This window comes from Poecile atricapillus, chromosome Z (assembly GCF_030490865.1).
Source record: "Poecile atricapillus isolate bPoeAtr1 chromosome Z, bPoeAtr1.hap1, whole genome shotgun sequence".
In the NCBI taxonomy this organism is placed as follows: Eukaryota; Metazoa; Chordata; class Aves; order Passeriformes; family Paridae; genus Poecile; species Poecile atricapillus.
The window spans coordinates 63,952,067-63,979,159 of NC_081289.1; the positions used below are offsets into that span (position 1 = coordinate 63,952,067).

At 39.5% G+C, this 27,093-nt stretch overlaps 1 pseudogene; it reads left to right on the forward strand.

The window, feature by feature from the left end:
• Positions 1–27,093, forward strand: part of LOC131572588 (potassium voltage-gated channel subfamily KQT member 1-like) — a 459,238-nt pseudogene that overhangs the window by 49,208 nt on the left and 382,937 nt on the right.

Below are 27,093 nucleotides of genomic sequence, written 5' to 3' on the forward strand. Positions count from 1 at the left end.
TTCCAATTATCATCCAGTCAATTCTGTATATTAACATAAGAAGCTTTTCAAAGCAAGTCGTATCTATAAGTACACTGTGCTCCACAAAGATGAGATAAAGGTGAGAAAATAAAAGTGACCAGCAGAGAAACTACTGAAACCCCAGGGTTTATTTCCTTTTTCATCTGCCTTGTTTAGCAAACAGGCCTGCAAAAAGTTAAGGCTTAAATTAAAAGATTTGGCCATGGGCAAGATGAAATACTACCAAAATTCATTATTTATGTCATCATTAATGATTAGAGGAAAAACACCCATTTTTCTTTGTGCCAAGAATACTTAAAGGTTTCCTGAGTCCAGATTTTAATAAGTGTTGTAGGAGAAGGAAGAATATTTATATTTTCTGCTGCTGAATGTTGGTACTTGATGCGAGGGCTACCTTTCCCCAGAAAGCCCTTACAAGGAATCTGAGGGACATTCAATAATAAAATTGAATCTTCCCTTACAAACAGTTTAAGAAACATGGGTAGAGTATTACAGAAAATCTGTGAAAACCTGACATACTTAGGGGCAATCCTTCCTAATCAGGTTTTAATTTTAAATGTATCATATGGCAGTTTTTTAATTCCCTTATTGTCTGGGATTCAAGGAGAGAGAAATGACTGTCAAGAACTTAAGGAAGACATCACTGAAGATGTATCACAACATTGTTTCATGATAAAGATGGCCACATTTGTGCAAATAAAATAAAGGAATAAAGCATGTAAGCTTTAAGTAATTAGAATGAGCCGTTTTCCCTCATAACTAGGTATTGGATTTCCCTGAGGGGTAGCTGGGTATCTCATTCAGCACTGCTTTTAAATGCTTTACATGGTTTTGCATCCATGACACCACACATTTTGGCTTGTTTAAATGCACAAGCACTTTTTTCTTTTCCTGCAGACTGTGAGAATCATGTATCTTAAGTCACAGCATGTCTGACACAACTTTCCTGCCCAAAAATATTTAGAGAAAATGGTATATTCACAAGGACTGTATCATGCCCTGACAGAAGTGTGCCCTAGTCTTGTTCTTTAGAACTGAAAACCTGACATCTATCTAGCATATTTTATCTTCAGATTTTATCTTACCATGAAACTGTTGAGGTATCACTCTTCAGTCTTAAGCAGTCTAAACATCAGATACTCAGGTTCACTGTTCAGACATGGCCATAATCACAAGGCATGGATGTTGTTTCTCAGTGTACTGTTCAGAAAGGGTATTTCTAAAGCTGCATTGCTACTTTAAAAGTGTTTAGACAATTAGTATTATGAGTAGACAGTCAAGTGGAATGATTCCTATTCCATAATTAGGAGAGATGTCCCACTCTACATTCAGCTACCCCAAGGACCAAGCCCAAAATTATGGCTTTTTGAACTATTTAGTCTGGTATGAATAAAATCCAAGCTAATGTTTTAGCTGTTTTACTGGAGGTAAATTTCATACTTGAAATATAACATTAATCTTTCTATTGCAATGCAAAAAATCCCACAGATATTTTTACAATGGTAGAATATATATATATATAGGATGAAAAATTCATATGCTTATTTGCTTTCTCTTTTAACAGGAACTCATAACCACATTGTACATTGGATTCTTGGGATTAATTTTTTCATCCTACTTTGTTTATCTTGCTGAGAAGGATGCAGTTGATGAAGATGGAAAGACAGGTTTCTCCAGCTATGCTGATGCCCTTTGGTGGGGCGTGGTAAGTCCTCACCAACAAAATCTGTGTGCAAACAGGGCCCAAGGTTTTCTGCTCAAGTTGTGATCTTTTCAGAAAAATCTGGCATTTCTTTCTGTGCAGAATGTATTTTTATAGGGAAGCTGACAACCTCTTCAGATGGATACAAGAAAGAATATGAGAAATACAATTAAGTTATTGGGATATTAAATTTTATTGTGAAAGCAAGTTAGAAAGTTCTTAGCAAAGAACACTGAATGCTTACAGATATGAAAAATCTGCATCTCAAAAAGATTAAAAATCCCCTTCAAAACCTATATCACTTCCTTCAAACTCTACATAGTTATCTGTGAAAGATGCATAACTCAAAAACATGTTCTATACATGAAAGTTGGGTTAATGACTTTATATTTTTTTTTATCTTTTTTGAGTAAAACTCACTTTTTCAGTAATAATTCAGATCTTGATCAGGTCATATCAGGTTATAGGTTCCTGTTTTTTGGTTTTTATCTTTAACTTAGATGCTGCATAAGTCTCTACTTCAATGAAGTATACAGAATTATAGATTATATTACATATAGCCTGAGTCACCACTGTGTAAGTAGTTGACTACAAAAATACTTTAAACATTAAATTCCTGTCACTAGGTTGTCAAGTATTCATTTAATCTGCAGAGTATCACCTATGACTGTGCTAAACAGTACAAACCCAGAAGAATCTAGTGAAAAAAGAAAAATCCACTCAATGGCCAGGTGGACCTGATGATCTAAGGTGCTGGGAAGCAATGAAACCAACCCATAGAGCTACAACTTGTTAAAGTCCTCATTGGGCATGGGATAAAATTTTAGGAATATGAAACCTCATGGTTATAGATGTGAAGTAACCTGTAGCTAGTGGAAGAAAATAATGAGTGTCTTGGAAGTACAGATTGTGCTGCATTTTAAAAGAAAATCAGGGTATAATTGAAAGATACAACTAACATTTTCCAACATTCTCTGCTCAGAAATACTGATAACTTTGGGAAATACAAGTGGGGAAAAAAATTAATTCTGCTGTGATTAAGAAAGCCAGAGAATTACTTTATTTATAATCCTTTCCATATATTCAATGTGCTAATTAGATCACCAACAAGGAACCCTCTTAAAGTAGCCAACAAAAAACTTTCTGAGAAAAGTTCAGGCACCTGCAGGAGTCTACCAGCCAAGTGCCTGCTGTGGAGATGGAAAATTCATCTCTTCTGTGTTAACAGCTGAGATGCTGTCTTCCATAGTAACACTAAAGCAGCTCAGCATTACTGCAGTTTGGTTTTAAGTCCTGGGTGCTAGAGAACTTAGGGAAAAAACCAAACCACCCCCAAAAAAACCAAGAAGCATTTCATAAGAAAAAAGAGAGGAAAAGGAAGGAAAAATCACAGACTTTGAAGGGTCATCTGGGTACACTGAGGAGCTGAAGTGCTGTTAAAGAAACAGAGCTTTATCTTCCTCCACTGCCCAGAAACACATACTGCATTTCAAAGTTGATTTTTTGGGTGGTCTGATTTAATTTTGGGGACTGGCAAACTCATGTGTTTGTCCTGCTGGTAGTACACAGCACCTGAGTCACTTGACCAGCCACATTAAATCTGGACAAACACCTGGCAAGGCAGAGCTCCTGCTGAGAGAAGTTTGCAGTTCAAAAGAACAATATTCATTCCAGGATACAGCTACTACAAAGTGGCCTTCATCAAGTGGAAAATTCATGATGAATAAATGCAACAAATATAACTATATTTTTGGAACTTGGAAAAACTAAGTTTGGTAGTAGTTGGTAATTTTCCCCTGCAAATCTTTCTTCCAGCTCTGACAGTAGCAGGAAACATATTCTTCCCATGCCTTTATTGCTTGATAGCTTCTACTGAGAAGACTATTTTTGCATAACATCTAAGCATTTGTCAGCAAATTTTTTCATAAAAGGCAGCCTCTTTGTAGTCAGTGTAAATTTACATATTCTTTTAAGTCTGTTTTGGCTGTGTTTCTGCTACCATTCAAGGCAAAGGGAAGGGAGGGGGACTAGGTTTGGGGCTAGTACATACAAATAAAGGTACATTTTTTCTATTTACAGTTCTCCCCAGTGGTTAGTATTGATGACAGAGCTCCTCTGTTCCTCACCAGAACCTTTTCACTTCTCAGTGCTCCAAGCCATGTTTCTCACACCATTTTATGGCAGCATCAGAGCTCTGAGGATGCTGAAAACCCAACATCCCCATGACCCAGGGTCTCTGTTTTAGCCCAAGGTCTGAGTCTTATCCTGCTGTGACCATGGTGCTGAGGCCCCTGTCAGGTGTGATTCCTGTGGCTTGCTGTGGTTTCCTGCTTTGGAATCACCTAATTATCCCCTTCCATTGAGCAGCAGGGGCTCCTTATTACATCACAAAGCTTTCTGATGGACCAGCCTTCACCTGGACCCTCTTTTCCCCTGCACCAGGTCCATCCTGACCTCTGGGTCATAATGATTTCTCTTTCATCCTGCTGGGGCTCTTAAGGAATATTAAGGAATAGCACCAAACCTCTCTCCCACTCAGGTCCTCCTGCCTCTGGGCTTTTCAGGGCTGGCCTGCCACCTCCACAACAAGTCTGTGTAGAGCCAAGTCTCTACAGATCCCAAACCTGAGGACAGTAATTGGCCTAATGACTCAAACCAGCATGACCCCACTGGTGATGCTCCACACACACCCAGGGGCAATATTTCAGCACAGGAGAGATTGTCTGTAGCTCAGCTGCAGCTGTGTCTAGTTATTGACTCCCTTAATCCTGATTTCTAGCCAGGGGATGATGCCCTGCTATTTTCTCTTCCCTGTGTACTTGTATGCTGACCACTTGATCCTGATCCTGCTCTGTGCTTGCTGTCAGACCTGCCTCATTGTGCTGCTGCATTGTAATCCAGACTCTGGGATGTACCTGTCTGCACTTTCTGCTTCTGTTTTGCTTGAAAGGTACTGAGTCCTGACTGAAGAGATGTTGCCCTGCTGGCTCTGTTATCTCCCTTAACTGTGGGCCCCTTCTCCCTTAGGGAGTACCTGGCCCTGATAAGCAATGATCGGATCCAAGTTTAAGCAACTTATGGCTTAAACATGATTCTGAGTGGCCAGGTCCTGTGTTTGGAGGGGAGGATGAAAGCTAAGCATAGGTCTACCTCTACTGGCAGGCTGACTCTGGGAGATAACACATCCTGGAATGGTTCTGTGTTCCTCTTCTTGCCGTGAGGATTCATCTGGGATGGGTTAGTTCTGTCCCTTTTTACTCCTGTCAGCACAGGTTTCCTTATCCCTAAATCCATACTGTTGATTCACACCTGTCTCCTGATACTTCACTAATTACTTTTCCCTTTCATTCTTTTTTCTCATGCTTTTTTGGAGAAAAAAGCACTAAATAAGGTGTTCGTTCCTGGTGTAGTTAACAGTCACAATGATTGGCTATGGAGACAAAGTTCCCCAGACATGGATTGGGAAGACAATAGCTTCCTGCTTCTCAGTATTTGCCATCTCCTTCTTTGCCCTGCCAGCTCTAAGTAGAACTTGACTATCTTCATTAAAGGTGTGTCCACCTCTGTGAATGCCTCTGGCTCCTGTAACCTGTGGATCACAGCAAGAAACACATGTTGTTTGTTGAAGTTACACAATTCCACTGTTGATCTGCTCAATTTCAGATTTATCTGTTGGAATAAGTAGAACTCTGACAGTTTAGACATTTGAAAATTCATTTTATAAAGGCTTTTATTAAATGTCTGTTTATTCCAGGTATGAAGTATTTTATTTAGGTATGTGAAGCTACATACACATCTGACTAGTAATTTTGTTATGTTTAGGGCATTCTGGGGTCTGGTTTTGCCCTGAAAGTACAGCAGAAATAACGTCAGAAGCATTTCAATAGACAAATCCCAGCTGCAGCTTCCCTAATTCAGGTAAGGCCATAACAGTAGAATACTAAAATACCTCAGAGTTTATTGGAGAGGGAGTGTGGCCAGGAAGTTCAAGTATTGAGAATCACCATTCTTAAATTTATTATAGGTCTATAACTTGTGTTTAACCACTTTGTCATTTTGATCCACATCAGTAAGTAGAGAAAATGAGATAATTGCCTCTCCCTTTCTGGAAGCTCCACTATACCTGACATTCACAGGCATAATGACACTAACTGGATGCAGTGAGTACATGTAGTGAAATACTCAATAAAATAAAAATCTTCCTTATAATATTTAATTAATAACTTCCTTTTCATATTCTATAGGTCCTGCACATCTGCCAAATCCTGAGATGGATGTTTGTACAAATACATAAAAACACACACCTGTTTTTAGAAAAATCTCCTAGCATAACATTCCATGTGATGATATAAAGAATTAAATAGCACAGTGCACAAACATTCAATGTGCCACAGTGCAGAAAAAAGAAAACACAGCATTCAGTGGGGGATTCACTTTTATGATGGTTGAGTTTTATTTATTTGGGGCTTTTTTTTTTTTTTTGCTGTGGGCAGAGTGTGATCCCAGTTCATGGGGAGAGCACTCCAAGAGCACATTGAATATCTCTGTGTGATGCGTGTGCATCTCCTGGTGCAAATTTCATCCACCATGGTTGTGTTTTACTAGGAATGGTGTTTACCTAGACTGAGGGGTTTGTTGTCAGTTGGATTTGCTGCAAAACTTGCTGTGCAGGAAACCAGTGACGGCTCCTGCACTGAGGCTCTTTGGGTTTCTTTACAGACCCTGTGGCACTGCTATGAAGCAGAGAAATCCTGCACCTCCACAGCCACCTGGGAGATCTATGTGACAGCTCCCGTGCAAAATCCCAAAAAGTCTCCAGCGCCATCTAGTCCTGGTCTGAGAAAACAGGTGACAGAACTGGCAGGGCTGGCTCTCTGCTTGCTTTTCACTTTAAATTATAATTAACTTGCCAAAAGCCTCGTGAAGTGCCTGAGAAGTTTGGGCACCTGAAATGAAATATGTTCATTTTCCTCCTGCCACAGCCCAATTGGTTTTGTTTTCCTTAAAATAGTCTTAGGGAAAAACATCTTCTAGCTAAATTTGCCTTGTTGGTCAGACAGGTACCAACTCTTCATTGTTTTACCCCCTTTGGAGTTTCCTGCTTTCTCAAAGCACAAACAAATGGTGCCACTTTCCCATTCTGCATTCATTTTTCAGTGTAGTTCGTACAGGAAGAAGGAGAAAGCCAATTAAAAAATTTATGTCCACATTCAACATGTGGTTGACAGCAGATACTTTTATCTGAAGTACTCCATGCTGCTTTCATCTCTTCAGAAATTAGGGCAAATTCCTGGGCCATGGATGCAGTAAACTGGAACAGTGTTTGTCTACAAAGGTGGAATTGCCCAAACACTGTTCTGTGGTGTCATTGCCAAGCTTGCCAGAAGGGCAAGTTGAGCTCAGGCACCTTGCTTTTCCCAAATGATGGTCAAGACCTGCCTTTAGGCAGTGACATCCCACTGGAGCCTGTTTCCTAGGGGAACAGGGCTGTAAAATTCCCCGTGCCACATGAAACAGCCTGTGTTTTGGTGCTAGTGTGACCCTGATTTGTCACAGCTGGAGACAGAAAACATGGGAGGAAAGGGGTAAAGCTGAAGTAAGACTTCTGTATGTGTGTTGCTGAACAGCAAGCAATCCATGGTTGGAGAGATGGGGAAAAAAAGTATTTTCACTCTGTCTTCTTTAGTGAGGGGGACTTCCATAATGTATTATTTGTCTGAACCTCCTTATGCCCTGGGAACCCTCATTTAAGAACATAGTAATGGTTCTTTCACATCTTACCAAAGGATCCTCTTCTCTTGTTCTTTCTTTGTCTGTAACTTCTTATTTTAAGGTCTGAAATATATATTGATCATTTTGTGCATGTTGTAGCATTTTTTTCTCCAGAGGACTCCTATTTTCTTTTCCTGCTATAAGAGCCTGTAGTCTTTGCTGTTAGAAGTATTTTGATGCATGTCAGTGCATCCACTGTCCACAATAAATATCTATTTATACCATTTCACCCCCATTTAATTCTGAACATGCATTTGTTTAACTGCTGCTGAGCTGAACAGAAGAAGGAATTTCAAAATCTGATTGTAGACCATAATAAAGTATATCACATCTCCCCAGAGCTTATCTGGCTCTATCACTTCGACCCGCTCCAGGAGTGGTTCACACCCCAGGAGCAGGATGACCTGAGGTACAACCAGAGCACTTTCTCTATGGCTTTTTGGCTGCCAGTCTGCACTCTGAGGAGACAAGGATGAGAGGGAGGTCTTTTGCATGGGATAATAGAGGATTTATTGCTCTGGGGAATCTTGGGAGCAAAAGACAGAAAATGCGAGCATGCAACAGCTAAAATAGGGTGTCAGTTCAAAGGGAGGGTAGAAAGCATCAGCTAATCAGAGATATCCTGGGGAGGGTAAAAGACAGGGTTCACTGTAGGAGATGCTTTGGGGTGGACGGTTTGAGACACGGTAGAGACCTCTATAGTCGAGTTAGATGTTAGTAGTTTATTTTAGGGCATGGGGGGGAGAGAGAGAGAGAGAGCGAGCTTGCTATAAGCCAGCAAATAGAGCTCAAAGCAGGCTCGGAGAGAACAATACAAAAGGGGGTAAAATATGAATACATGAGTTCAAAACTTAAGATTGTTAAGGAAGAGGGTAACAGAACAGAAGTGAGAGAGCTGGGGAAAAAAGGGTAAAGAAGAGCAAGAAAGAGCAGCAAGAGTGTAGAAAGCGTGAAGCAAGAAGGCTAAGAGAGCTAAAAGCTAAGAGAGAGCCAAGAGAACTAAGAGAACCAAGAGAGAGAACTCTCTCTTACAATTACTTATATAACCTATACATTGAATATTCTATTCCTTCACTAACCAATCTTTTTAAGTATACTAATACAGTAACACTTGTGTGCGACCTATAGAAATTGCTGCATTTGCATATTTTTAGTTATCTCAGGGTCCTTCAGACCTTTCCTTATAAGGCTGGGGAGAGGGGTCTTAGCTTAGTTTTACTGGGGGAAAAAATGTGTTCTGGCATACCAGACTGGTTTCTTTGAATTATTCAAACCGTGCTTTCATTTGCATTTCTTCCTTAGCCTTTCTGGCTAAAGAGTCATATTTATAATTTCTTTCTAATTCTACCTTCCCAACAGTTCACAAAATCATCATCCAATGAGGGAGGTAGCGGGAGAAAGTTGGACTAATGTCACATGGACTAATCAAGCACTGAAGTTTAGAGGATTTCCAAAGTGGAATTCCAAGCATGCCATGGGCCTAAGACAAGATTGACAGGAGACTCAGGGTAGATTGACAACGTGGGGTGAGAGGGTTTCATTTGGACCAAACCATCAACTTAGGTAATAACTGAACATACTGTTAACAAGAAACACACTGCAACATCACTAAGAATGTGCTTAACTTTAGATCAAATAGCCTTGTTCCATATGTGAATATATTGGCCCTGCAGCTCTTTGTGTGACTCCAAACCTTCATTTTTAATTTTTAAGTACCAATTATATTGTGTTTATTAGGCTGCCTTTAGGCTTCTAAAATCAGGAGAATTGTTTGGAGGCAGGAGGAAGGGTTTATCTTCTCCTGTTGTGCCTAATTTAGCCTTTTTGGCAAAAGATGAAATTTTCTTCAGTTGATGAAGCCGCACTAAGGCCTAGTTCATAGTTGAAAGTCTATGGTTATGTTTAATTAAAGCTTTAGAAAAATATTCCAGACAAGGTGATACATGCTGAAGTCATTAGAATTTTGAGTGCCTTGAGTTTTGGTCCCAATTTTAGAAATTTTACTAACAACCTGATTTTTCAGAATGTTATAGTTGCCTTCTGAGAATCAAATTCTTACCAGATTTTAGTTGATAATTCAGAATCAGACACTTTAAAACCATAAACAAAGGTCGCAGCCCTTTCACTGAATTTCAGTTTCATTCTTTAAATAAAAACATATGACCTCAAGTGAATTCCCTGTACAGTGAAGCTCACATGTGAACTTGTCTATGTTTAACATCTTCTGAGATCATTCTGTTCCTACTCTCACAGGCCAGAAGATACAGAAGAAAAGGGAAGCTGGGCTGTGGGAATGGTTCTGCACCTGTAATAAACCCAGGAGAAAATTCCTTGTCTGTTCCCCAGATCACTTATGATCACACTGATGAAGAGGACAAAAGAGGTGTGTCTTTCTACATAGATGAACCCAAAGGTAATTTACTTCTGCTCAGTTTATCATTTCTCAAGAGACAGACTTACAAAGAGCTTAAGGGGTGAAAAGTTCTATGAAGAAACAATTATAAGCTAATCAGTAAATCAAGATGTCTCCAATCAAGGGTGGTTAGATAACAAAAATAAGGGGACACAAATTAAAGGAAGACTTTAATTCATATGGTGTGATTATCAAAAGAGCTTTCTTTGTTCACCATAAAGTAAGATGTTTGATATATTGTTCATTCTTCTGTTTTTAATTTTGGAAATGGAAAGCTTTCTCAGGTCTACCCCACTTTTTAATTTTACCTCCTTTTACCTCTGAAGGAAGGAAAAATAAACCAGGAAAAGTATTTCTACTTTCTTACAGAACCCTCTTAAACATCGTGCAAATAAATTGTGATAAGAAAAATAACTGGTTTTATGCCCATATCAAGTAAGAGGTTTTGATGAATGGGGTTTTTTCTCTGCTACATTTAAAATATTGTGTATTTATATAAGTTATAGTTGTATTTCAACATGGTAACTGTCTAAATTTCACTGCTGTGTTAACATACTTGCTTTGTTTGTAAAGTCCTTTTTTTTTAAATTAAATTTGTAATAGAAATGTCCATATAAAATGGTATTGTTTAATAATGGTTTTCTGAAATGCTTATTTTTCCCCTTTTGCATTGATTTTCTTTGTCTGATAGGGTTAGGGCTTTGTTCTGAATCTGCTATATCCTGAGCTCATAGTCTGAGTTCTGTTCCACACCCAGAGGCATTTTCAGTGCTTTTGGGGTTCTGGGAGAGGGCAAGAAGGCAATCTATAACCAAAGTTTCTGCTTTAACTACACATCTCGTAACAAAATATTGTCTTCATTCTCAGCATATTTATTGGGCTGGAGCAGCTTCCCTTGCTGACCATGTGACAGCAGATTTTGCTGAGTGTATTTTGGTATTGTGATGTGATGGATAGAAGAAGCAATGTGTTGAGCAACTGGTAACAATCCTGGAGGCCACTACGATGTTGGGGACTCTGCTGGCTGTACTCAGGACTCTGCCAGTGTATGTTGGCTCACTAAAGCTCTGTTCTCTCAATGGTCATAGTAACATTGAGCAAAGCTCTCTGTCATAGGAAAGAGAGTGATGAAGCAAGCCTGTATCTTTTTCTGCCTGACAGTAAAATGAAAGAATTTTTCCCACTTTTTCTGAAAATGTTTTCTTCTTGTACTTTCATTATAGCTGGTCAAATTTATTCTTCTTCTGAAGGACAGCCATACATATTATTCCCTTACCAATTAAATTTAATCTATTTTTCATTTTCTGTCATGTTTTGCCTTAGCCACTGTCAGGGTTAAACCACGCTCAGTTTGATTTTCCCGATTCATTCCTTCTGTTGCAAAGCTTCCAGGAATGTAGCTGGCGAACTCAATTGCTCTATTGACTGAACATACTTGACACCTCTCAAAAGATTAAACCTGATTTCTCTCAGTGAAATTCTCCTTGCCAGATTAATAGCCTTCTATTCCTGGGAACTGGAAATACTAGGCTTCAAGCCTGTAAATGGGGGCATTTTTTTCCTGTCAAAAAAGCTGAAAGCAGAAAAGGCAAAGAGGATCATAATTCAAAAAAGGTAATTGAAAAGAGCCATGCCAGCTTCTATTTGAGTGTTGCTGTAGTGGAATATTTTATTCATTGCTGGTGGGGGCTGGATGTTTTGCAGGTGATGGCAAACTGCAGGGTTGAATCAGATCACTTTTCTAGGCCTGACTTAGGTGAGCAGAGCTGCTGCTTTAAACCAGCTCTTTGCTGCTCTGGTCTGGTGTGACAGAGGGACTGTAGGAAGTCCTGAAATAAATGCTTGTCAAGAACAGGCAACACAGTAGCATTCCCACTGATAAAATTCCTTGTTCCGGGCAGAAATAGATAGAAATGTAGTTCAAGTATCCTTGGAAAAGGAGACATTTGCCTTAATTCAGCAATGGCATTATGTGAACACACCTTTCCTCATGCAAATAGCATTTTTCTAATGACACCTTATACATGTATCCACATGCACCCATCTTACTCTTGCTCAAACCTTGCTTAGGAAGCAGCTCTTCCCAAACTGGGCAAAAGTGCTTTCCTTTATTTCTATGAGGAAGGTTGGAGAAAAGGGAAACCTTACAAAACAGAGATGATCAACATTAAGGTTTCTGAGACGTTTCTTTGTATGTGGAATAAAAAACCCATGTATTGGATAGTGCATAATATAGAAACAAGACTTTTATTCACCAAAAATGGTAGAATTTTGAAACAAAGACTTGATAACCTAAAAGAAAAATTACTCCTCTGTACTGTGTATGGATTCTGGGTGTGACTGATGAAAAGTGATCTGTAGCACTCAGAACCTGCCCATCCTTACAGAAAGGGAAAGGACAAGTCTTCCACAATAATAATTTCCTTCGTGGGAATCAAACCTCCCAAAATGAAGCTATTTAGAAAGAAATTAATAAGGAAAAACTAAAACAATCATTGATTATTTTAGAAGATTTAGAATTGTTTTGAAGATTGTTTTAGAGATTTAGTTCTAGAAAATAACTGTGGTGCTGAATCATAGAATGGCATTGCATAGAATAGGTTGGGTTAGAAGTACCTTAAGAATCAAAGAATCCTGGAATTATTTGGGTTGGAAAGAATCTTGAAGATCATCCAGTGCTACCCCCTGGCATGGGCAGGGACATTTTCCACTATCACAGGTTGCCTTGAGCCCCATCCAACCTGGCCTTGGACACTTCCAGGGATGGGGCAGCCACAGCTTCCCTGGACACTCTGTGCCAGGGCCTCACCACCCTCACAGGGAAGAATTTCTCCTGGATATCTAATCTAGATACCTCCTCTTTTAGTTTAAAACCATTCCCTTTGTCCTAGCACTGTTTGCCTATGCAAAATGTCCCTCTGCAGTGTTTTTACAAAGTCCATTTAGATGATGGAAGGCTGTAATGAGATCTCTTCACAACCTTCTCTTCTCCAGGCTGAACAACCCCATATCTCTCAGCCTGTCTGTACATGACAGGTGCTCCAGCCCTTGGAGCATCTTTGTAACCATTCAAGTGCATTTGTTTTTTTTTTTTCTTCATGGGTGACTGTTGCTTCAACTAAGGAACTTTTTTATCTGATTTAATATTTGCATGTAGTGATTTAAAACCCTCAGTCACTTCATCCTTACCTGAGATTATATCTATAAGTATTCTCTGAATTCCTGAAATTAATCTTTACCTGTACTTTTGCTTGTCCTTGTACCTACTCCTCTGCAGCCAGGACTGTTTTCAGGATGACACATATGTGCAAGCCTTCTGACATCTTTAATGTTCCTGTCAGGTTTAAAGAAGGCACTTAAGTATGAAGATTGTAGTTCATTAGAAGAACAAGAGTGAGTGGCAGGTCACAGAGAGTGATTTATACAGATGGGAAACAGCATTTTGGAGTAACTGGAATTTTCTAGATGGATTTTGAGTTTTCTCTTCAAATACCAGCTATTCACCACAGTGCATCCTTCACAAAATAAACCAAATAGCTGTTTCATAGTGGTTTTTTATTAGAGAGGAGAAAAAATCATAGAAGTTTGAAAGTTTTTAGACTTTGAAGGTCAATCTCCTGGGACAGCTCCAGCAGATGGAATATATTACTCTCTGTCAGCTGTTGTACGTCGTATACACAACTCATTATTGTTAGATTTGTCAAAGTCACAAGACTCTCATAGTGATAAATCTCTGCTGAGCTAAAAATAAAATTCCCTGCTTATCACTGTGCTTTACTGTTTGATTTTTGGAGTTTCTTGTATGCTGATGTGGGCACAATTTAAAGCAGAACTGCACAAGAGCAACGTTTTACCAGGAGAGGGACGAGTACTGCAGTTTTCTCTGACATCCTTACCTTTGTCATCTCTCTCATATAGAATGTACAGTAGTGTTAATGTTGATTTATTCTGTCTGTAATGCCAGTTTGGATGCTGACATTCCAGCATTCACCTGTCTGGAAATTCTCTGGTTTTTACCAGAGACTGGTTGCATTTCCCATTGGGAAAAGGGGCTGCTTTCCTTACTGGTGTAGATGGATTACAGTCTGCAGTACATATAAAGAAGCAAACATTTTAAGTGGAGTGGATTCAGAGATTCCAGTGCTGACACACTGAGAGAAAGGTGAGAACAAACATGTGGCCAAAATTAACAGAATAAAGCAAACACCAAAGCTTTTGAGGGTCTGCATAACTGTAAGTCTGATAATCATAAATAAAAAGGTATGTACCAAATTAGCATGCGAAAGTGTCCAGATACCAGGCTTCTGACAAATGTCATGCTCTTAAGAATGTGGGTTTAGCAGATGGTGGTGGCTTTGCAGTGAGAATTTGTGGTCAGTGTGGAGCTGTTTAATGTCTCCATTTGTCTGTCAGTTCAGGACTTGTACTGATGGGATTTTCCCTTGTGTAAGAATTGTGGTAACACCTCGTTACCAGAAAGTTTTCAGTCTTTACTGGTTCAGCCCTGGCTGCCCTGAGGGAGAACTTCCAGTGAATTCTGTGGTTTGTCTCTCATGGTGAAAGTGGATGACAGGGCTGGGGATGGGGTGAGGGGAGGTGCAGGAAGATTACAACTAACTCTACCAAAGCCACTCCTGATTAAATCTGGCAGTTTTGGAGGTTTAAAAATTTTTGTTCTGTATTTATTCAACTCCCTGTTGTGCCTGATTTAAGACCAGGGTTTGGATCACTGGTCATGCCAGACTTGAGCAGGGATGTACCAGATGTACTTTGTACCAGATGTTCCCAGAGACCGCAGCAGTGCACAGTAAGGGAAGGTGCTTGCAGCTCGCTCAGGCTTTTTCTGCCTATCAGCACAGCAGTGGGGGAGAAAAAAAATCATAATTATGAGTTGAAAAGGAGGGCATACCTCAGCATAGATGTTTTGTTGCCAAAATGAGTATTTTAGATAACAGCTAAAATATCAAAAATGTAGAAAATTAGAGAAGCAAATAAATTGTATTTGAGTCAGCATATTGACTAATAATGACACAGAGGCAGCTTTTTGAAGTAAGATTATAAATTGACCTGATAAATGGTAAAGTTTTTGGTAAAAAATTATGCAGCCCTGATAATTTTTGCTCTGGGATCCAGAATATACAAAGTCTTGCTGTGTGAGGCTCAGGGCAAGAGGAGGAAGAAAATCTGAGACCCTGTCATATAAATCTACTTTTGATGACAAAGTCAGTAATTGAGTTTCTCTTTTGATATGTTTGAATCAGCAGAATCTTCTCACTGAATGTAGATCCTTGTGGGGTGTAATAAATTATGTGTAAATAAAAATTCGTAAAGATATATAAATAAGATGTATATGTTAAAATAATAAAAACCAAAGATGTGTATGTAAAAAGAAAGAAACCTTCCTCCCAAACCTGGCTGGGAGCTCTTCTCTGAAAGAAAAAGATTGTAGCCAACACCCAGATAAGAAACATTAACTCGGAAAATAGGCAGGATGGGAGCCATCAAAGACAACAAAAGGACTAGCTCGGGGGAGGAACCCAACTCCGGACCTGACCAACGTCTCTGCAGACCTCGGTTGTGAAACAATCAAAGTCGACAAAGATGGGCCTCAGAAAAAGTATCCACTGCTAGTCCTGAATCGCCCACCTGTCAGACCAGTGTTGAAGATACAATCACTGGAAACAAAGGGAGAGACTCCGCCGAGATTTCCATCGGCACCAACCCCGGATCACACCACTTCTGCCTTGATAACCCAAAATTAAAATACATACAGAGTCTCTTTGCATATGAGGAGACTCTGTCCGGACACAAGTTAGGTCTATTCTTCCAAGCCAGGAAATCTATTCACCAAACAATCAAGAACACTTGGTGAATGGAGCCTGCTTGGAATTTTAGCCTGAGGACTTAAAAATCCTATAAAACCCCAATCCTGAGAGCGCTCAGACGTGGACTTGGGAAACCTACGCCTCGGGTGTAGGTCCTGTCCACCCAGCGCTGCGCTGATCATTTTTATTGTGGTTTTTCTCTCTGTTTTTTTTTTTTTCTATGTTGTTTATTAATAAATTGCTCTTTGATTTTATCCCAAAATTGCCTTTGCATTTATAACAGGGGTTTTCCTGACATCTGTATTGGAAGAACCTATTGTCAGCCAGCCTTGGGAAAAAGAGAGAAATGAAATAAGGTCTTTCAAGAATGGAAAGTCAGAGTTAATAGATAAGGTATGGTAGAAAGTAGATTAAGAAGTATTATACTTAATGTTCTGTATCAAAAAGGGTTAGCACCTTACTTTAATTATAAAAGTAAGAAGTAGAATTTTGTGCTAGAATAACTGAAATCTTGACCTAATTAGTCCAGATCTAATTGTTACAAAAGAGACTCAAATGCAATGTGGGTTTGATTTTTTTTGTTTGTTTTGGTTTTTTTTAATAATTAAAAAGCTGCAAATATAGTAAAAATTAAATTAAAACTGTAAAACTCGCTTTCAAAATTCTGCCTGTTTAGCTGGTATTTATGCCCATTCAGTTCCTGGGTATAATTTGCTGCAGGAAGAAGAGGGGTAGAACACAATGACTTGTTGAAATGTCATGTCCTTAACAGGGAGGAATATGATGTTTGTGGTGACAGTTTCTCCTTTTTCTTCTGGGATCTACTCGGGGTCACTTACAAATGTTTCCTAACACTCTTTGACGTATTTACTCATTGCTGTGCAGCTCCAGGTTTCATCAGAATTGACCAGGATTATGTTCCCTTTTATGTGTGTGAAATAGAATTTCTTTGCTGTCTCTTACCCTTACAACCAGTTTTGTCCTGCTTCAGGACTGCTTTTTATTTTAACTGACCCTTAGTGAATTGTTTATAGCTGTGGGGTCTCCAGTGCTGAGCCTGTGGCCCATCTCTTATCTCCTGCCTATACTCACACACTGCATCCTCTGTTTCCACTTCTCAAGGTCTCTGATATTCTGCCCAGCCTGTATTTCTGTAAACTCTGTCATTATTTGGTTGTAAATATCTCATCCTACTAAAATAACTGATGCAGATACGAGGGCATGGTTGTGCAACACAAAGATAAACAGAAGTAAAATGAGATATGGACACCTGCTCAATTAGAGAAATTGCTGTCACAGCTAAATCAGGGTCAGGTCAGGGAAGGTCTGGACAGAGCAAGCAGAGAAGCTTCATCCCTCCTGAAAATTTACCAACAGTGCTAATCCAGCACAGAATAACTGGGGAGACATAGGAGCTCTTTAGTGAATTCACACATGAATATCCCAGTCTACAACTTCTCCAAAACTAGGAAGGACAAGAATGATCTGAGTAAATTGTGAGCTTCTCCTTAACAGCCTAAACTTGAGATGAAAACCTTTTCAGAATGGAAGTTTGGCCCAGTTACCAACCGTGAAGTGTAAACAGTAATGGTGTCAGGAAACAGTTAATAATTTTTTCTGTCCCCTGAAAATTAATACTGAATGTGATAAAATTGACACTACAAATTGTGTCACTTGCTATTACTTGGAAAATGATTCAGTGAGGAGCAAACAAAGTTAGAACAAGAGAAAGGACTGGAAAAGATGCACAAGTCAGGTGGGTGTATCTCTCTGGGCTTGTAAAGCAAACAGCTGAGGAGTCAGGGGGTGATCAGAAGGAACCTGAGAGCCACTGACAGCACTGACAAGAGGCTACTGAGATGCAGGATGATGATTTAAAATACAAAATCTCTGTCCAGCTGGAACCACCTGCATTTGCTTTGCATTGCAATGTAAAAGTAGATGAGGTATGTAAGTGCAATAGAGGTTATATATAAGGGTGTATAGATACCTAAATCTAAACAGGCTGATGTGTAATTACATGGGAGTGCAAATATTTACTCTAAAGAGATATCTGGTCTAAATCGATTTTCTGTGCAATAAGTTTTGATATAGAATCCAAATAGAAGTGTAAGCTGACACACTCAAAATAGATACACAAGTGTAAACACAGAAGTGTAAATTGAGATAAGGCTGAATACATATGAGATGCAGTTGTAAATTCATGTATATGTAAATGTGTCTGTGTCTAAATAGATTTAAGAGAAAATAGATCTAAGTGAAAATAGGTAAGACACATGAAATATGGCTCTTCCCTATGTGTAAGCAGCTGTGTGTGTAAAAATGAGTCTTTGCTAAACAAGGGTGTTAAAAAAAAGAGAAAAAGATGTTTTTAGAAAGGACCACCTTCAAAATATGTTTTTTGTGTCCCTCCCCTTTACCCCGGGTGCAGGGCAAGGGCTTTGGGCAGGGGAGGAGTAATGTGATTGCTTTGACTCCATTCCTGGTGAGCTGAGGCTGGGGCAGCTCCAGGTGTGGCCAGTGGGGAGGAGGATGATGGGAATGGGGCAGCCCCAGGTGTGTATGGTCAGTGAGGATGAGGATGATGGGAATGGGGCAGCCCCAGGTGTGTGTGGTCAGTGAGAATGAGGTAGGTCCTGCTGTGGGAAGAGGGTTTGGCAGCTGGGGAGCTCCTGGCCCTGCTGCTGGAGGAAGCTGGTGAAGGGGAGCCAGAAGCAGTCCCAGGGTGTCTCCCCAGGAGATTGTCTCCCAGGAGCTTGGGGGAGCAGCTAGTGTGCACCTGAATGTGGGGTTTCAGCATATCTGAAGGAAGATAGAGTGCCAAAGAGCCAGGCAGGAGAGGTGACTATGAATGAATATGAATGTGTAAAGCAGTAAGTAAACTGGGATATAAGCACTAAAAGTGCTTGGAACAAGTAGAGGTACAATCTCCCCTCTGTCAGGAGCAGCCACGAGGTATTTTCAGTTTTGAATCTGGATTTCAAGAGTGAGCTCTGAGAGAGGATAGTAGTACCTTCCCTTGTGAAGGAAAGCACTGAGCCCCTGTCCATCAACAGCTTCCTCTCCCTTCACCGTTTGTGTAAGAACAGTCCCAGATATATTCAATTGTGGAACTTGGCTCCAAGGGAAGTAGGAGTTTAAGAAGGAAAAATAAAATCTAAAAAACAAACCAAACAAAAAAAACCATGAAAAACCACCCCAAATCAAACCAGTCAGTAGGAAGGAAATAAGTAACAGGGAACATGAATTAGTCATGAGCAATCATCTCAGATCAAGTGGGTTTTGCTTTTTCTCTGATGTGGCAATGTACATTTTAAATAGGAGATAAGCAGAAGACAATTTTAATACTGATTTTAGTCACCTTTTCCTGTATCATCCATGTGTGCTCATAAACACAGGACCTGGATTATAGCCTAGAAAGTTGGTTAAGGCTTCTGTACAGTGGATGAAAACTTGCTGGAATATGATACTTCACAAAACATTTACCAGAGGTTTGCTGTTGAAATGACAAATACATTGAGAGAGATTTCTGCCTTGAGTGCCATTAAATAAACTCATCAGTGGTCCAGGCTCTGGATTGGAGTGGAATTTTTATTCAATATGCAGTTGGGACTGACCTACAAGTGGCTGAGAGCACTCTGGAAGGCAGCCTGGGAACCTTCCCCAGGGCAGTGATGTTCCTGCTGTGTTTCCCCCTTAATCCTAGATCCTGAATTCCATGAAGTGATCTGTCCCCACACTTTTGATATCCAGCAGCTTGACCTGATCTCCGGTCTATTAACCAGCTGCTTATGGGATGTGATCCCATGTTATGGAAAAAATAACTCCTTCACTGCATGGTCCTGAGGGATGTGTTGGGCTCCAGGGAGCCAGCACAGCTTTGCTGCACTTGCCCTGGCTAGGGTCAGGTGACCCAAACCATTCTGGGGAAGCAAGGGCATCTTGGAGAGGGTAGGAAAAGAGGGAAATTGAGATTTGAGGTTTCCCTTCTTATGAAGCATGTGAATCCTGGATAAGACTGATTTTTTTTAATTAGTCAACTTTAATATTAAAAATTTTCCTGCATCTTATGCAGCAGGGAATGGGGAACTAATATATAAATTAAGGTTGTCTGGGAAAACAGTCTCTGGGATGTGTTCTTAAAAGCACAGTAAGGATGTGCTACACAGTTTGGATTTTTCTCACTATGGCCACTTAAGAATTCCATCTTTTTGCTAAATTTCAGGTAGGTAGCAACAGTCTCACTCTAGTGAGAAAATGGAACATTGCAGCCTAAAGTGCCAAAACCCAAACTTCAAACTGCAGTAATTTAATTTCAAACTGCAAGGCACATATCCATGCAATGCAGTGGAAAAGGGAAACAAGGAGTGAGGGGAATCCCAACCAGCATTTACACCAGTGGTGACACACATACAACTATGGTGCTGTAGGCTGTGAGACTCATTGCAGCTCCCTCAGGGCTGCATGGAAGTTAATTTTTGAGCCAACGTGGAGCCTTTTTACTGAAGGTGAGAAGTAGGTAGTTATAAATGGAAATAAGGATAACTTACTGCATTTCCTCCTTTCTTTTCTTTCTTTGTGTGTGTGTTTGTGCTGATTTTGTAAAAAAGCCCAGAATTATCAACTTTTGTCTCAAACCCTTTTCCACAAAAGAAATGGGTTAAAAGTGAGAATCTAAGGCAGTGACAAAATCTTGGTAGGCTCTGCTGGAATCCTTGTGTTGGTGTTGAGGCTGGATGTCCAAGGCTCATCCTCTGCTGAGGAGGGAGGGCTGAATTCCTGGATTCTGTTACTGATTCTCAGGGTGACCTCAGGCAGACAATTAACTCACTGTGCTTGGGTTGCATCATCTGCTACACGAATATAAGTCTTGTCTCTGTCACAGAGATTTTGTGAGTCCTGTCTATCAAGTGTTTTTAGATTGACACAGAATTGCAGAAGTGGAGAATGCAATTAGTCAATGCAGGATTAAACATGGGCCTGCACAGTTGTTTATCCTCAGCATAAACAAGGAGGAGTGGCAATCAGGGATGGCAGCTTTTGCAAGAAAAACTGATTTTTGCAGCAAATGTAGTTAATGCTCTGTGGAGAAAAGATTAATCTAAAATGTTTTAAGATTAAGATTAATTTAATTTAAGATTTTAAGATTAATCTAAAATGATTTAATCTAAAATGTAAAGCTACTTTTTAGCCACAAACATTTGGGTTTTTTTTCTGATGGAAATAGCAAAGCATTATTGTGGGATATGAGGGCATCATTTCTAAACAGTGACGGCCTTTTAAACTAGTTTTACTTGGATGGTGGAGTAGTATATACGGTTTTACTACTCCTTAAAATATACTTTTCATCAAAATGAATTAATGTCTTGAAAAGCATGTTATTTGCTTATTTCTGTTGTATGTCAGCTGGGAATACTGAAAAGATTCTGTAATTAGAAGCAAAACAAACACTGGTTCTTTGGAGGGGACTGAGTCCATATACAATAACTATCAGCTGAAAAATAGGGAAGAAAAGACTGAGTGCTTCCTTTATTTTGATTTTGCTCCCTGTTGAAGTAGCCAGGTATAGCTACTTCTAAACAGTTTGCTTTGCTTGATGTGTCTCTTGACACAGCAAGCTCTGCAGTCACAGACAGTGCTTGGGAAATAATTTTGATATACAGGCCTGTGTGCTGTTCTTCCCATGGGAATATTTGCCTTGGAAAGAATTTGGAAGTTCTGTGCTTTGGAAATGCTTCCTTTTCCCTCTCAGCAGGGGTGGAAAATCTGATCTGTCAGTTTGCTTAAGGATACACACACACACACACAATCTCTTTATTTCAGTTTAATACAAGCCTAAGAAGTAAAGCTTTGTGTCAACCTCTATACATGATAAAAAGTGCTTCTGCCCTGTCTGAAGTGATGGGTCATAAAGGTGATGCTGGTGTTGCACTGAGCCATGGCCTGGTTTAGTGACACCTGAAAATTTCTTTTGTTCCATTTTGACTTACTTCCCGAGACACCAATATGTGCAGTGAGAGGGGCTGTGGTCTAGGATTTGCATCACTGATGTAAATTGTAAATTGATAGTATTTCAAAAGAATATTTGTTTGTTTGCTTTTATTTTTGAGCTTCTTCCATTTAACTTTTATCTGCATCAAACCTGACAGACTGGAGGTGGAAAGATTTAGTTGCTATGGAGGCTGTTCACAGTCTCTGTTAATCATGAAAACTCAGGGGAAAAAAGATGCTGCACCCAGTGTCTGCCATTTAGAGTCAGTGAGAACTCTAAGGGGATTTTTCATCCCTATAGCTAAAAAGAAAAGCAGCTGCTCATCATTTGCTTAACCTTGCATGGGCTGAATTTAATCAGTAGAAAACATTTGGAACTGATTGTCCTTCAATTTTGGAGTGTCCAGTAACCTTCTGTGTACATACAAGTGGCGCATCTTTAGCATTGGAATACTTGGCTAAACCATGTTTTGCAATATCATTATCTTTTGGAAAGAGAAGAGGAAGCAACACTAATTTCCCAATGAACAAATATTTGCAGTCTTCTGTATAGGTTGCATTGCTGGCTGATTTTCTGCAGCTGTTGTATGAAATCTATTGATCAGAGTTAATAAATTTCCAAGTGAGTAATACTGTTTATTTGTATTGATTAAAATTGGGCTAAATTCTGAGCCATTTAGCATTGCTTGGCTACAACTGATGAAGCAATTTGACCTTGTTACTTTTTTGACAGAATGGACTGTTAAATTATTGGTAAATTTTGAAGCTGTAAAAAGTTTCTGCTGATTACCTAGGAGTGGTTTTGGTTAAAAGTCTTACTCTTTCCTGCAGAATTAGGGTGTTGGACTTTTATAGATAGCTACTGATACCTGCTTTTGGCTGAGTTTTCTGTTAAATAAAACTCAAGATTGACTTGGATAGTACTACTTGATAAAATGGAAACCATTGTTAAAAAGCCACTCAGAGGGAGATACACAGAAAAAACATGCATTTAAACAATGTTTTGTGTCAACAATGCATTCCCTCTTTAACAGGGAATTTGGCAAAACTCAAATATATATATATATTTTTTTTTTTTCAAATATAAATTGTGTTCACTTGGATGAGAGCATTTATATTTTTAGTAGAACCACTTTCGAAACCATGAGTGAGTAACTGTCTCTGCCTCTTTCTTCCCAGTGTTCTACTCAGAGAACTTTGCAGTAAATATCCAAGGTGACCTAGCCATAATTTCTATGGGAATTTCTCTAGGGTAAAGCCCATAGAAGTGGGGGAGGTTGATGAATTTCTGGGATACCCAGAATTCCTCTCTCCTTTGCCCCCTTTATTAGGGAGTTCTCCTACTTTGTCTTCCATGCTCATGTGGGTAAAACTCCTTTATGGCACCTCCTGTTTGGTATTATGGGAAAAAATACAGGTGTGATTAGTTCTACACAACACAACAGCAAGTAGCCAACTTGGGAATATAAAGCAATGCTGATGGCTTTTTAAACAGTGTTTTAATTTTATTAGATTTGTTTTTTTTGTCTTTTTCATCTGTAATAGTGGTAATCCACCATCAAGGGAAAAAAGCCTCCTGGATTTTCTTTCTTACATTCTTGCAGATATGGACTTTATGTCCCCTGCAAAAGGAGAATCTTTTTTCCCCTTTGGGTAAGGTGAATTATGAGGAGAACATCTGTAATACAATTCTGATAACTAATTCCTGGAATTCTGGCATGCACACAGCCTGGTCCAGGATCTGCCTCATGAGTATGTAAACTGCCACCATGCTCTGACCTTTTGGGTCTGTGTTCCTTTAACTCTTATATTGTGCTGAGTTCTCAGAACTTGATTCCAGTTGCAAAAAACCCAATAAACCTTAAGCAGCATAACGCCAGTGTTTGTTTCTGGTGGCTTTTAGATAGTGTTTATAATAGAGTGAATCAGACCATGGCAGTGGGATATCTAGAGCTGGTTGTACTAACCCAATTAAGATCCGGTCAGGTTGACCCAGATCTATCCAAGATTAACTTGTGCTGAATGAGCTATCCTGGACCAAGGGCAGCCCTAGATAAAGCCTACAACTTTCTCTTGCTATTTATGTGAAGGGCTCAGGTTGGCTCCTGTTCCTATAACCTTGTAAAAGAGAGAGGACAGATAGTGTGCACTGGATTTTGGTGTATGCAGGGGTCCAGCAGCTGAAGGCTTTACAGGGGTGAATTTAATAATCCTGAGCAGAAAGCATGCAAAGAAATACGCTCAAGCCTGCCTGACCACGATAAAGTGTGTTAAATAGGGTTTTGTTGCTTTTTTGTTTTTCCTTTTTTTTTTTTTTTCTCCTGGAAAAATGGGATCTCTGAAAGTTCTGTGATTGCACTGTTTCTAGTTCAGTAAAAATCAGACCTAACTCTGATAACAGAGTTAGGTCTGTTCACAGGTCTGATGAACAAAGTCATTTTTAGCTGCTAGACATTGTCTTGGGTAAGGTCATGCTGGCTTTTGTGGGGTTTCTGCCTGGTAAATACCTTCAACTTATATTATTTTCTGTCATCTTCTGAAGTCTCCCTGAAGGGGTAAGGATGTTTTCTGCTAGATAAATTACTGCATTACGTAGTGTATGCCAGTCTTGGATGTGAAATGACTGAAGTGGAAAGAGCCTGGGCTGAAATACTTCCTGGACTTCTCTTATAATTGAAGAATGAGGTAATTTAAGTTGGAGTCAGTAAAGGCTGTTCCAGTAATAATTTCTAATAAAAAGTTAATTTGAACAAGTTTATTGCTTACTATTTGAAATAATTGAATTCAGAATAAGGCTTCTTAAGGAGGCTTCTGATGCTCTCTTCTGCTGCCACTTTGATTTCCACATCTCCCCTCTCCTCATTCAATGGGGCTTTAGTGTATTGCCATTTCCTAGGGTGCAGTGACACATCCACAGTCTTCCCTTTTCCTCCTTGCATTTAGCTGCTGCTGTGCCTGGGCCAGGCAGTTTTTCTCTACACGAGATGGAATTGTCAGAGATTTTTCCAATATTTATCTTAACTTCTCTGCCAGGTGTTTGAAGAAACTGCTGGGCATCAAGGAGGAAATTCTGTGCCATGTAAGCAAACCCCATCATCATCATCATATTTTGCAAAACCTTTGCAAAACCAGGAACAGTCAGTGCTTTACACCCACCAAGTGTTCCATTCCCTTGAAACTTTCAACCCATTTAAATCTGGCTCTCAGAGGGGGAAAGGGCCATATTCAAATCTGGATAACACTAAAGCATTTACAGCAAAGGCAGCTCATAAGGCACCAAGCTGGGGGACATTTGGGAGGTGTCTCCAATAGTAAAACATAGTGCTCAGAATAAGGAAATAACTGTGCATGAGCATCAATGGAAAGGAAAGGGGAGGTGAAGAATAAGACATTAATTTCTCCCTATTGATCTGAACCCAAATCTCTCAAATCCTTGGGTAAAACATTTGTGCTACCAAGGGTCTAAATGGCAGTTTTGGGTCTCAGTGCTTTGGGATTTTAATGGGAGTATTTGCATTATCCTCTCCAGAGCAGTAATTTACCTCTTGGACTGTGTCTTTGCTATTTCCAGATAACACCTTTCTCTGAGAGTTTATTTGAATGAAATTAATTTTGCTTGTAACCTTTTTAATTTTTAATTAATTTTTGCTTTTAACTTTCCTAGGGCTGTGACATGCTGCTTCACTAGTGTTGCATTTTTTCTCCCAGCAGCAATATTAACAGTTTTGGAGGCCATTGCATGAATATTCCATTCACTGGGCAAGGGCATACTTAGATCTGCACTAAATCAGTGTAAACAAAATGTGATGTTTTCTCAATGCCATGTGAACAAATTTGTTGTGTCAGAAGCCCCATCAAGAATCCTTGGATACCACCTCAGTCTTGGAAAGTGCCCCAGCTGCAGCCCGTAGGAAGTTCTGTCTGAAACCAGCCCTGTATATTTGTCCTGTCCTTGAGCATCTGCGCTTCACCTCAGCTGGAGACAAGGCAGTACATTAAAACAGTTCTTTGTCCTGGAATGTTGTTATCTGATATTAGGCCAACCCAGCTGGTTTTTTTTCTGTCTCAGCAGTGGTACATACCATGCTGGGATGGCTTGTACTCTGCATCTGGGTGGCCATGGAATCCTACTATCCCATAAATATACCTACCAAAAATATAGATGTGCATAGGTAATGAATTATAATTTTGTTCACATTTAATAGATGAAGTGAAATGGTTATTTCAAACCACTACTGAATGAACACTTGAGAAATCTTAAATATTCGTTTTGCTGGACAAAAAGAAGCTCAATCCTGAGTGATCTCTTATTTCAGGATTTGTTGCTTTACTTAAAACAATTAAAAATTTTCTGTGAGATTTTACAATCTAAAAAGAAAAATATCCAAGTGCTCTAATGAAGTTATTTTAGAGAAACTTTTATTCCAGTTATCATATGATTGTAGTACAGACAAGATGGAGTTTGGAAATCACTGTTTGGATTCTCCACCTGAATTAAGACACTGAGTGGTATCTGAATCTCTAATGCCACAGAAAATGGAAGGGAATATTCTGCAAAGGTTTGCTTGCCAACAAATAGAACATCTTTGGTTGGTCAGTGACAGAAAGCAGACTGTCCTAAAAGTATTTGCAGTTTCTGTCATCTTAGCAATGTGTCTGAAACAATTAATGTTGGATATTGGTTAGAAATCAAAAGGATTTGGATGGATGGATTAGAAACCAAATGAAACTTTTTTGTTGTTGTGAAAATGAAAATGTTTGGTTGAAAATCAAGATGGTACCATGAAGTTGGGTTTTCCCCTGATGGCTCTATTAGGCTTCAACATCTGTAATGGTGTATTTATATAAAAATAAGAATGATGAGTGTGATAAATAATAAGATTAATAGCACTAAGAATGAGAATTGGGCTGTGTTACTTTCACACATAGCAAAGATGAATTGATGTCTCAGTCCTCAATAATGTGGTTTAAAGAAACTTGGATGGAACCAAAGCCTTGTTATGGGGCTGATGGGGAGATAAAACACACATCTGTCGTAATTTGTACAATACCTCTTTTCCCTGAAGATTAAGATCTCAGTCAAGTCACTCCTGAAATTCAGCATTCATCCAGATTTCTCCCTGGGACTGTCAGAATCTACAGTCTGTGCTGCACTGACTCTTGTATTCAGCAGTCTCATCAGTAGCAGCACTTTTCTGCTTCTCAGGGCTTCCATACCCATCTCCTCAGGAGGAACATTCTGTGTCCCCTGCAGCTGTACTTGATGGGGACAGAGGGTCACTCACCTGACAAGTGCAGGGTGTGTTTGAGAGTGAATGTTTCCACCTTCTTCATGCAGGTCCCTTGGTGGAGGGAGAGAAGAGCTTTGT